Consider the following 11,054-nt stretch of genomic DNA (forward strand, 5'->3'; position numbering starts at 1 on the left):
AAACAAATCGAAGACATGATATGGCACACTTGGTTAAAGGTTGTTGTCCCTTGTGACGGACGCGTGGGGTGCTAATACCTTCCCCGTGCGTAAAAACAACTCTCGGGCCTTTCGCAAATTAAAGTTCGTAGACTACACCTTTCCAGCTTTTCCGACGTTTTCCTCAAATAAACGTTGGTGGTGACTCCACGCATTTTCCTTTCTTGGAAGACGCACATGTGAGCCCCGCGTCGCCTTCCCGTCGAAGGGTAGGTTGTGAAAAGTATATCCTTGTCTCTGTTGATTTCCGATATAGTGAACTTCTTGAGTGTGTTCTTCACTAGGAATACATTGGCCTATTTCATGAGCCTCACCACAGATGGTACAACCTATAACCTGCAAAACAAAAGAATGTGTAGGTTGACCAATAGACAGTTCAGTTGGCAACTTACCAAGTGTTTCTATTAAAATCTCAAGTTGCTCAGAAAGAAACTTATTTTGTGCCAATAAAGTGTCATGTGATGATAGTTCTAACAAGCTTTTCTTTGTGGGTTGATGAACTTTATCACGCATAATGGCATGATCGCGGGCTGACATATTCTCAATTAGCTCAGTTGCCTCTTCAGGGGTCTTCAACTTTATTTTTCCCCCTGCTGAAGCATCTAGCAGTTGCTTGGTTTGTGGTCTCAGCCCATCTATAAACATATTCAATTGAATTGGCTCCGAGAACCCATGGGTGGGAGTCTTTCTCAATAAACCTCTAAACCTCTCCAATGCTTCAATCAAGGACTCGTTAGGGAACTGATGAAATGAAGAGATTGTAGCTTTCCCTTCCGCAGTCTTTGACTCTGGGAAATATTTCTTCAGAAACCTTTCAACAATTTCTTCCCAGGTTTTCAGACAGTTACCCTCAAATGAGTGGAGCCACCTTTTGGCTTCTCCTGCAAAGGAAAATGAAAATAGACTGAGTCTAATGGCTTCATCAGGCACACCTGCAATCTTTACAGTGTTACAAATTTCAATGAATGTTGCCAAATGTGCATAGGGGTCCTCATTTGGTAATCCTTGTAATAAGTTCCCCTGTATTAAATGAATCAAAGAATGAGGGTAGTTTGTGTTGTGAGCTTGCACTTTAGGACATGCAATGCTAGTAAAGAATTGCGGCACTGAATTGCTTGAATAGTCCTCAAGGGTAACCCTTTGCTGGTGCTCATCTGCCATGGAAACGACTTCTGGCAAATAGGTTGCAGATTCCCTTGATGATGGTGAATCAAGTGATGAAGAATCAGAAAAATGAGTTTCTTCCTTAAGAATGGACGCTACTGTCCTATCTTGCAGTAATTTTCTTCTCCTCTCAGCTCTATTCCTTCTCAACATAACCTCAATCTCGAAGTCCAGAGGAACTAAATTGCCTATGGGAGATCTATGCATATAAAACACTAACAGAAATAGTAGTTATCCAGTTCAAGAGGAAAACAAATATGAATCGAAAGTAAATATACACAGTTTATCAAAGAATAAAGAATAGACACCTAGGACTAAACTAACTTTCCAAATAGAAAGAAGTTTCCCGGCAACGGTGCCAAAAACTTGTTCGGTCGCGTTAAGTGCATCGGATCGCGCAAGTAGTATAAAACGGTAAGAATCAAGTATCGAACTCTCGGGGAACTTATGTTACTTGGTAAAGCTATTTCAGTGAATAAGTGTCTAGTATAAAAAGAGATGTGTTTACTATGAAAAGGTATGTAAACTAACTATTAAAAAGGAAAATCACGTGAGTAATTATGTGTAAAGACAAGTAGGTAACACATTGGTCTTCCTAATAGGTGCTTGATGTTAAAAGGATATTCTTTAATTAACAATGCTCATGTGTTCTATGGTGTCTCCTGAAATGCTAAACTCTGATTCATAATCCTGATCAGGCATCATCCGCAGATTCCTCTTGTTGGACTAAACTCAACCAGAACCGCATTAAGACAAACATACAACAACTAGGTTACCGTACCTCGATCCCTCGTGATAATACGATAAACTAGCCCCATCCTATCAAGTTCTAAGAATCAGACCAGTTTCCACTGTTGAATGATCCTAAAAATACATGCATCTACGTGATCAAGGCAAAATCATGGTAGAATGAAGTTCTGATAGCACAATGAACACACAAAACATCATTAAATAGATATACAGGTATTTACATCAAGTACATACAAGGAAGAACCAACAGAGGATTTTGCTCTCCATAACTGGGAAGCTTCTTTTACAACAAAGAGAAGAGAATGATGAAGGATTGAAGAAATACAAGTGGTGGGGATGTTTGCTCCACCTCTAGAACCTCACAATCACTCACAAACTTATCTCAAGTTCTCAGGACGGATTCCTCCTCAAGCTCGGTTCTCTGCAGGTCTTCACACAACAAAATCTCTCAAACTCTCTAGAACTTGGACCTTCCTCTCTCTAGAAAACCCTAGATATGCAGAAGCTTCAAGAAAATGCCCAAACTCCTCTCCAAAATCTAATTTCAGGCTTACATAGGTGGCTTTATTCGTGCTTGCACGCTTAGCGCAATTCTGAACCGCTTAGCACTCATTAGTGGATTTTGGCTTAGCTCGTGCTTTTCTCTCTTAGTGGATGGACTGAATCGGTGCACTTTGCTAGATGACCCTTCGCTTAGCACAAATGAACAACTCATCCTTCTTCCAAATTCTTCCTCGCACTCAGCCGAGGAGTGTTGCACTCAGCGGATGGCTCGCTGATGTGTCATTATTTTCTCCTATTTCCTAACCTTTTTGTCACCATTTTAATTACTGATTAGCCTTAATTGTCAAATTAATTATGCAGTTTTATCATTTGGGCCTACTTGACTAATTTTGTGTTTTTATTTTAATTTCAGGAGAATTATAAGCAATTGGGCTTGAATCCGGAATTGGGCTTGGACTTGAAGAGAGCAGACAATTTTATTTTATCAAATCTTATCTTATCCATATTTTATTTCATCTAGATTTTATTTCATCCAGATTTTATTTCATCCAGTCTTATCTTATATTGTCCAGATTTTATTTTATTTCATTTATGGGCTTGGACTTAAAATAGATTTGTAAGCTTTGGGGCTGATGACCTATATAACAACACTAGGGTTTTAGTTTAGGGATTTTTTAGAAGAGGAGAATAATTCTAGGGTTTTAGAATTCCTGATTTTACTGTTCATGCGCACTGTTCACATAGAATAAAATTCGTTTTCTGCAATTTCATTTCTGCTTCAATCTATAATTTCGTTTTCTACTGATTAATGGAAGGCTAAGTCTCTAGCGTTGTTTTCTCTTGAGGATCAAGCACAACTCTTTTTGAGATTTTGTTATTACTATTGAATTCTGATAAGTTTTTTCTCTTAACCAATTACTCTGTATTTGTTGCTATTAATCCATGCATGCTTAGTGCTTGATTAATTGTCTATGTGCTTAATTTACATTCATGCTTAATGATCAGTTTCATTCATGATTAATTGGTGTCTGTGTTGCTTAATCTCATAATGACAGCCTTATGTTAATTTTCGCTTAGTAATTTAATTTAGGGTTGGATTAAGTGGTTGAACTAATTAGGGATAAATTCTCGTAACGTAGGATAAGAGACTTGCTTGTGAATCAAAGGGGAAACAACATGTTTTAATTCTGTTATTTTCTAATTCAAATTTGCTTGCTATTTAATTTATAAAAACAAACAACCCCCCCCCCCCCCAATTCGTTACTATTTTATTACTATCTGTTATGAATGTTTGGTTGACCATTGCTCGTTGGGAGACGACCTAGGATCACTTCCTAGATACTGCATTTTTAATGTTTATTTGATTCGGGTACGGCCTCGATCAAATTAGGCGCCGTTGCCGGGGAGCAGTGGGCCAAAGGTTCATAATAGTGTTTAGTTGTTTTGTGTGTAGCTCTGTCATTTAGGTTGTGAGTGTGTGTTGTTTTGTTTTGTGTAGCGTTCTGTTTTGCATTTCATTCGCGTCCCTTGATTAGCGACTGTTTCAGTTTTGTGTAATGCTGTGAATAGTGATTAGCGACTAAACTAGCGACTGATTTTGCAATTTAATTGGCGATTTTTGTTTTGATAGTTAGAGTTGTTATTTTTGGCTGATTTTTTGTGTGGTAGTTTCTTTTGATCCATATTTTGGAGTGAATAGGCAATTTAGTCCCTCAGATTGTACCCATTTTGCATATTAGTCCCTAACTTAATATTAAATTCAAAATAGTCCATATCTTTGCATAAGTGTTGCAAAATAGTCCTTCCGTTAAATTTTAAAGTAACGCTGTTAGTGAGGTTAATTTTAGTGTCACGTGGACTATCCAATGTGGCACTAAAGGATGACGTGCCATGACACATGGATGTGCCTCTTAAAGGAGCACTTGGTGTGGCAGTATTTGAGAGAGACAAAAATTTTGGGAACTTGTTTTTAGCAAAACTTAAAATGACCATAACTTTTGCTCCGGGTATCAGAATGACTATTATTTTATATGCATTTGGGGTAGAATAAAATTTCCCATGCCATGGCAATCAACCAGAGGTCCATTTCCGTTTTAAACTTGAAAAATCAGACGTTTACTAAGTTTTTTTTTAGTATTATTGTCTTATTTTTCTAAACTTTCCTTAGGCAGTTTTCATAGTTAGACTTTTAATTTTTGTCTGAATATTTGTGTGCTATCTTTTCATGATTTTAGGGTGTTGCTCACAAAATTTCAGCTCATTTGGGTATCTTTTGACTATAGTTTTAGTTTTAACCCTCCCCTGGTGCTTGTTTGAGAAACACATGCTTTGCTGCATATAGTGCATGACTAGGGGCAATCCAGGTGACTTACAACCCTTTGATCCTGAAATAAATAGAACCTTTCATAGATTAGTTAGGCATAGTTTGCATCCTGGTCATTCTGTGCATTTTAAGCATTTTGAGCATTCTGAGTATTCTGTTGCTGGTGATTCTGAATATTTTGATTTTGAGCATTCAACTACTAATTTTCATATTGAGAACATGGCTCAACCTCCACCTCGTGAGATGACTCTTAGGGAGATGGTTGCACCTGATTTCACTTATGAAAGCTTGTGCATTCAATATCCTGATGAGGGTGTTCCATATGTTCTCAAGACTGGACTAATACATTTGTTGCCCAAGTTTCATGGTCTTGCAAGTGAAGATCCTCATAAGCATCTTAAGGAGTTCCATATTGTTTGTTCCACCATGAAGCCCCCTGATGTCCAGGAAGATCATATCTTTCTAAAGGTTTTTCCTCATTCTCTGGAGGGACTGGCAAAATATTGGTTGTACTACCTTGCTCCCGGATCCATTTTCAGCTGGGATGACCTTAAGAGGGTGTTCTTGGAGAAATTCTTCCCTGCATCTAGGACCACTGCCATCAGAAAAGACATTTCAAGCATTAGGCAACTTAGTGGAGAGAGCTTGTATGAGTACTGGGAAAGATTCAAGAAATTATGTGCAAGCTACCCTCACCACCAGATTTCTGAGCAACTCCTTCTTCAATATTTCTATGAGGGACTTAGCAACATGGAGAAGAGTATGATTGATGCTACTAGTGGTGGAGCCCTTGGTGATATGACTCCTGCTGAGGCTAGGAATTTGACTGAGAAGATGGCTTCCAACTCCCAATAATTCAGTGCAAGAAATGATGTTATTGTCCTTAGAGGAGTCCATGAGGTGGCCACAGATTCATCTTCATCTGCTGAAAATAAAAAGCTTAAGGGAAAACTTGATGCCTTGGTCAACCTAGTAACTCAGCTTGCCATGAATAAAAAATCAGCACTTATCGCAAGAGTCTGTGGTCTATGTTCTTCTGCAGATCACCATACAGATCTATGTCCTTCTTTGTAGCAATCTGGAGTCAATGAGCAACCTGAAGCCTATGCTACAAACATTTATAATAGACCCCCTCACCAGAAAAACCAACAACAGCAAAATAATTATGACCTTTCAAGCAACAGATACAATCCAGGTTGGAGGAATCATCCAAATCTAAGACGGGCAAGTCCTCCACGACAACAACAGCCTGCCCTGCTTTCCAGAATGGTGTTGGTCCAAGCAAGCCATATGTTCCTCCTCCAATGCAGCAACAACAACAACAACAACAAAGACAACAAGCAACTAAGGCCCCTTCACAACCTTCCTTAGAAGAGCTAGTGAGGCAAATAACCATCCAGAATATGCAATTTTAGCAAGAGACAAGAGCCTCCATTCAGAGTCTGACAAATCAAATGGGGCAGATGGCTACTCAGTTGAACCAAGCTCAGTCCTAAAATTCTGACAAATTGCCTTCACAGACTGTGAAAAATTCGAAAAATGTGAGTGCCATCACCATGAGGTCTGGCAAGCAAATTGAAGTGCCTCCACTAGCAGCAGCACCTGCACCTGCACCTGAACCTGTCAAGCTTCATTCTGCACCTGAAAAAGAGGATGCGATAGTTGCACAAAAGAGAAAGCTTCCTGATCAAAAGGGAGCTAACAAAAATTTTCATGCAAGTGGACCTTATTCTAATAATTCTGACTTGCAATAGCCTCTTATCCCTCTTCCATTCCCACCTAGAGCAATTCCAAACAAAAAGATGGAAGAAGTGGAAAGGGAGATCTTGGAGACCTTCAGGAAAGTAGAGGTGAACATACCTCTGCTAGATGCCATCAAGCAGATTCCAAGATATGCCAAGTTTCTTAAAGAGCTGTGTGATGTGTCATTATTTTCTCTTATTTCTTAATCCTTTTTGTCACCAATTTAATTACTGATTAACTCTAATTGTCAAATTTATTATTCAGTTTTATCAATTGGGCCCACTTGACTAATTTGGTGTTTTTAATTCAATTTCAGGATAATTATAAGCAATTGGGCTGAGCCAGATTGGACTTGAAGAGAGCAGACAATTTTATTAGATTTCGTCTAATTTCATTTTATTGTGTTCAGTTTTTATTTCGTTTTGGGCCAAAATAATTTAATTAGGCCAGTGACTTGGAGTGACCTTTAAAAACAGCATAGCCTTGGGATTCGAGATTATTCTATTCTTGAGGAGAGAATACCCAAGCTGAGTGCATGGAGTTTTAGGGTTTTACGTTTTTAGCTTTGTATTACTGTTCATGTGAATGCATTTTCCATTTTCTGCTTCCAATTGCAATTTCCTTTTTGTTCCTTCTTTTGCCTTTAGTTTCATTTTCGTTTTCTGCTTTTAGTTTTATTTTCGTTTTTTGCCTTTATCTTCACTTGCGTTTTCTGCTTTTGTTGAATTTATGGAAGGCTAAATTTCTAGTGTTGTTTTCCCCTGAGGACGAAGCATAACTCTCTTTGAGGTTTTGTTTTTAATGTTGCTCTCCTATCGGTTTTCCCTTCACCAATTAACCCATATTCGTTGTTGTTAATCTATGCACGCTTCATGTTCGATTATTTGCCTCTGTGCTTAAGTTATGTTCGTGCTTAATGAACAAGGGATTAATTGGTGTATATGTTGCTTAATCACATATTGACAACCCTAAGTTGATTTTCACTTAGTAAATTAAATTAGGGTTGGATTAAGTGGTTAACTTTTAGAGATGAAATCCTCATAACCTAGAATAAGAGAATGGCTTCTGAATCAAGAGGAAACAACACGTTTTTAATACTGTTAATTTTCTATTCCAGTCTGCTTGTTCTTTAATTCACAAAACGAACAACCCCCCCCCCATTGTTACTGTCATAGCAAATCATATTATGAACAATTGGTTAGTCATTGCTCGTTGGGAAACAACCTAGGATCACTTCCTACTTACTGCAATCTAATGTTTATTTGATTCGGGTACAGTCTCGATCACTGTGCACCCACAAAAGGAAGCTCAAAGGCAATGCAAGGATTAGCATGGGTAGAAATGTGTCAGCATTGATAGGTAAATTTGTTCCTCACATTCCTGAGAAATGTAAGGACCTAGGTACTTTCTATATACCTTGCATTATTGGGAACAATAAATTTGAGAATGCTATGCTAGATCTAGGAGCATCAGTTAGTGTCATGCCTCTGTCCATTTTCAATTTTTTATCTCTTGGACCTTTGCAATCTACAAATGTGGTGATTCATTTGGCTAATAGAAGTGTTGCTTACCCCGTAGGTTTCATATGTTGCTTACCTTACGCATCTAGTTCAGGTTGGTGAACTTATTTTTCCTGTTGATTTTTATGTTCTTAATATGGAAGAGGGATTTTCCCATGGTTCAGTTCCAATTATTTCAGGCAGGTCATTTATGAAAATAGCCCGAACCAAGATAGATGTTTATGCTGGCACATTGTCTATGGAATTTGGTGATATTGTTGTTCATTTTCCCATTGTTGATGATTATATGTTTGATTTTGATTCTGTTCTTCATGGTAGGAAACATCCATTTTTATCTGATCTGTATACTTGTCACTCCTTATGCATTGAATCTGAATATGAGTTTGAATTTGATCCTGTATCTGATTTTTATGCTGAGAGTGAATTTGAATTTGCGTCTGGTTCTGATTTTTTGGGTTTTGTACCTCTTGATGTTGATTTTTTAGAGTCAGAATGCACTAACCATGTTGCAGGAAGTACATATACTTTTGACTTGCTTTATGAGGTACAGGCTGGGGAACCTTCCTCTTCTCTTACCCTGGTTCCTCCCACTGTTCAGCCACCACCCACACTAGAGTTGAAGCCCTTACTAGCAACCCTTAAGTATGCTTACTTGGAGGACAAGAAAGAATTTCTAGTGATCATCTCTGCCTCCCTTGCTGCTGAGCAAGAGGAGAAGTTGTTGCTAGTTCTCAAGAAGCACAAGAAGGCCATTGGATGGACTTTAGCAGACATTCCTATTATTAGCCCATCTACCTGTATGCATAGGATACTTTTAGAGGATGGAGCTAAGCCAGTGAGGCAGCCACAGCGGCGACTCAACCCCGTCATTCTAGATGTGGTGAAAAAGGAAGTGACCAAGCTCTTATATGTTGGAATCATCTACCCCATTTCTGACAGCCAGTGGGTGAGTCCAGTCCAAGTGGTTACTAAGAAGACAAGCCTCACAGTGGTCAAGAATGAAAAGGATGAACTCATCCCCACAAGAGTGCAGAACAACTGGCGAGTCTGCATTGATTATAGAAGGCTGAATCAGGTAACTAGAAAAGATTATTTTCCCCTTCCTTTCATTAATCAAATGCTTGAGCGCTTGGCAGGTAAGTCTCATTACTATTTTCTTGATGGTTTTTCTGGTTATTTACTAATTCATATTGCTCCTGAGAATCAAGAAAAGACCACATTCACCTGTCCCTTTAGCACTTTTGCCTATAGGAGGATGCCCTTTGGCCTATGCAACGCCCCTGGTACCTTCCAGCGGTGTATGCTTAGCATTTTCAGTGATTTTTTAGAGAGTTGCATAAAGGTGTTTATGGATGATTTTACTGTTTTATGAATCCTCTTTTGATGCATGTTTGGATAGTCTGGATAGAGTTCTTAATAGATGCATTGAAATTAACCTTGTGCTGAATTTTGAAGAATGTCACTTCATGGCAGAATAAGGTATAGTTTTAGGGAATATCATTTCCAGTAGGGGCATAGAGGTAGACCCTGCAAAAATAGATGTTATTTCACAATTGTCTTACCCCTCTTGCATGCAAGAGGTTCGTTCTTTTCTTGGTCATGTAGGGTGGCACTTTATCAAGGATTTTAGCAAAGTGGCCCTTCCACTATCCAATCTGCAGCAAATGGAGGTGAAGTTTGATTTTGATGACCGATGCAAAGAGGCTTTTGATTGCCTCAAGCGTGCGGTGACTACCACCCCTATCATTTAGGCACCTGATTGGATAACCCCATTTGAGCTAATGTGCGATGCATCCAATTACGCATTGGGGGCTGTCCTTGCTCAAAAGATTGATAAGCTGCCTCGGGTGATCTACTACGCTTCCAGCACTTTGGATGCTGCTCAAGAAAATTACACTACTACAGAGAAGGAGCTATTAGCGATAGTTTTTGCTCTTAAGAAATTTCGTTCATATTTGCTTGGTACTCGTGTTATTGTTTATACTAACCATGCAGCTCTAAAGTACCTGTTGAAGAAGGCTGAATCAAAGCCTAGATTGATCAAGTGGATGCTTTGGCTCCAAGAGTATGATTTGGAGATCCGTGATCGGAGTGATGCACAGAACCTCATGGCTGACCACCTGAGTAGGATTGAGTGTGCGTTTGAGGACTCGCCCATTCGGGATGATTTTCAGGATGACCATTTGTACATTCTATATAAGATTTCTAATTCCTTTCCTACTCCTTGGTTTGCTAATATTGTGAATTATTTGGTTGCTTCTATTTTTCCTCCCTTAGCATCTAAAGCTTAGAATGATAAAATTAAGAGCGATGCTAAGCATTATATTTGGGATGACCCCTATTTGTGGAAATTGTCCAGTGACCAGGTTATTAGGAGATGCATTCCAGACCATTAGATTGACTCGGTCCTGCAATTCTGTCATTCTTCTGCACCAGGTGCCCATCTTGGCATACAGAGGACAGCTCGCAAGGTGCTTGACTACAGTTTCTATTGGCCCACCATCTTCAAGTATGCATGGAGAATCAGTAGCACTTGTGAGCCTTGTCAGAGAGCAGGCGGCTCACTTTCATGGAGACAACAAATGCCTCAATAACCCATGTTATTTTGTGAGGTGTTTGATGTCTGGGGTATAGATTTTATGGGGCCTTTCCCTGTCTCTTTTGGTTTTGTTTATATTCTCCTTGCTGTTGATTATGCTTCAAAATGGGTGGAAGCCAAACCCACCAGAACTAACGATGCTAAGGTTGTTGTGGATTTTGTTAGATCTAATCTGTTTTGCAGGTTTGGAGTCCCTAGAGCCATCGTTACTGATCAAGGCACCCATTTTTGTAACAGATCCATGTATGCCTTGCTCAAAAAGTATGGGGTCGTGCACAAAATTTCCACACCTTACCACCCCCAAACTAATGGGCAGGCTAAGATTTCAAACAAGGAGATAAAAAGGATCTTAGAGAAGATTGTGTAGCCGAACAGAAAGGATTGGAGCACCAGGCTAGATGATGCTCTTTGG

The 11,054-nt window shown here is 39.1% G+C and overlaps 1 non-coding gene across 1 annotated transcript; it reads right to left on the reverse strand.

Moving 5' to 3' along the window:
- Positions 1-5,377: 5,377 nt before the first annotated feature.
- Positions 5,378-5,484, reverse strand: LOC114377710. The gene has a single exon (XR_003659149.1). It is a non-coding gene; the product is annotated as a small nucleolar RNA R71 (small nucleolar RNA).
- Between the last annotated feature and the right edge of the window lie 5,570 nt (positions 5,485-11,054).

Source organism: Glycine soja, chromosome 11 (genome assembly GCF_004193775.1).
Source record: "Glycine soja cultivar W05 chromosome 11, ASM419377v2, whole genome shotgun sequence".
Taxonomy (NCBI): Eukaryota; Viridiplantae; Streptophyta; class Magnoliopsida; order Fabales; family Fabaceae; genus Glycine; species Glycine soja.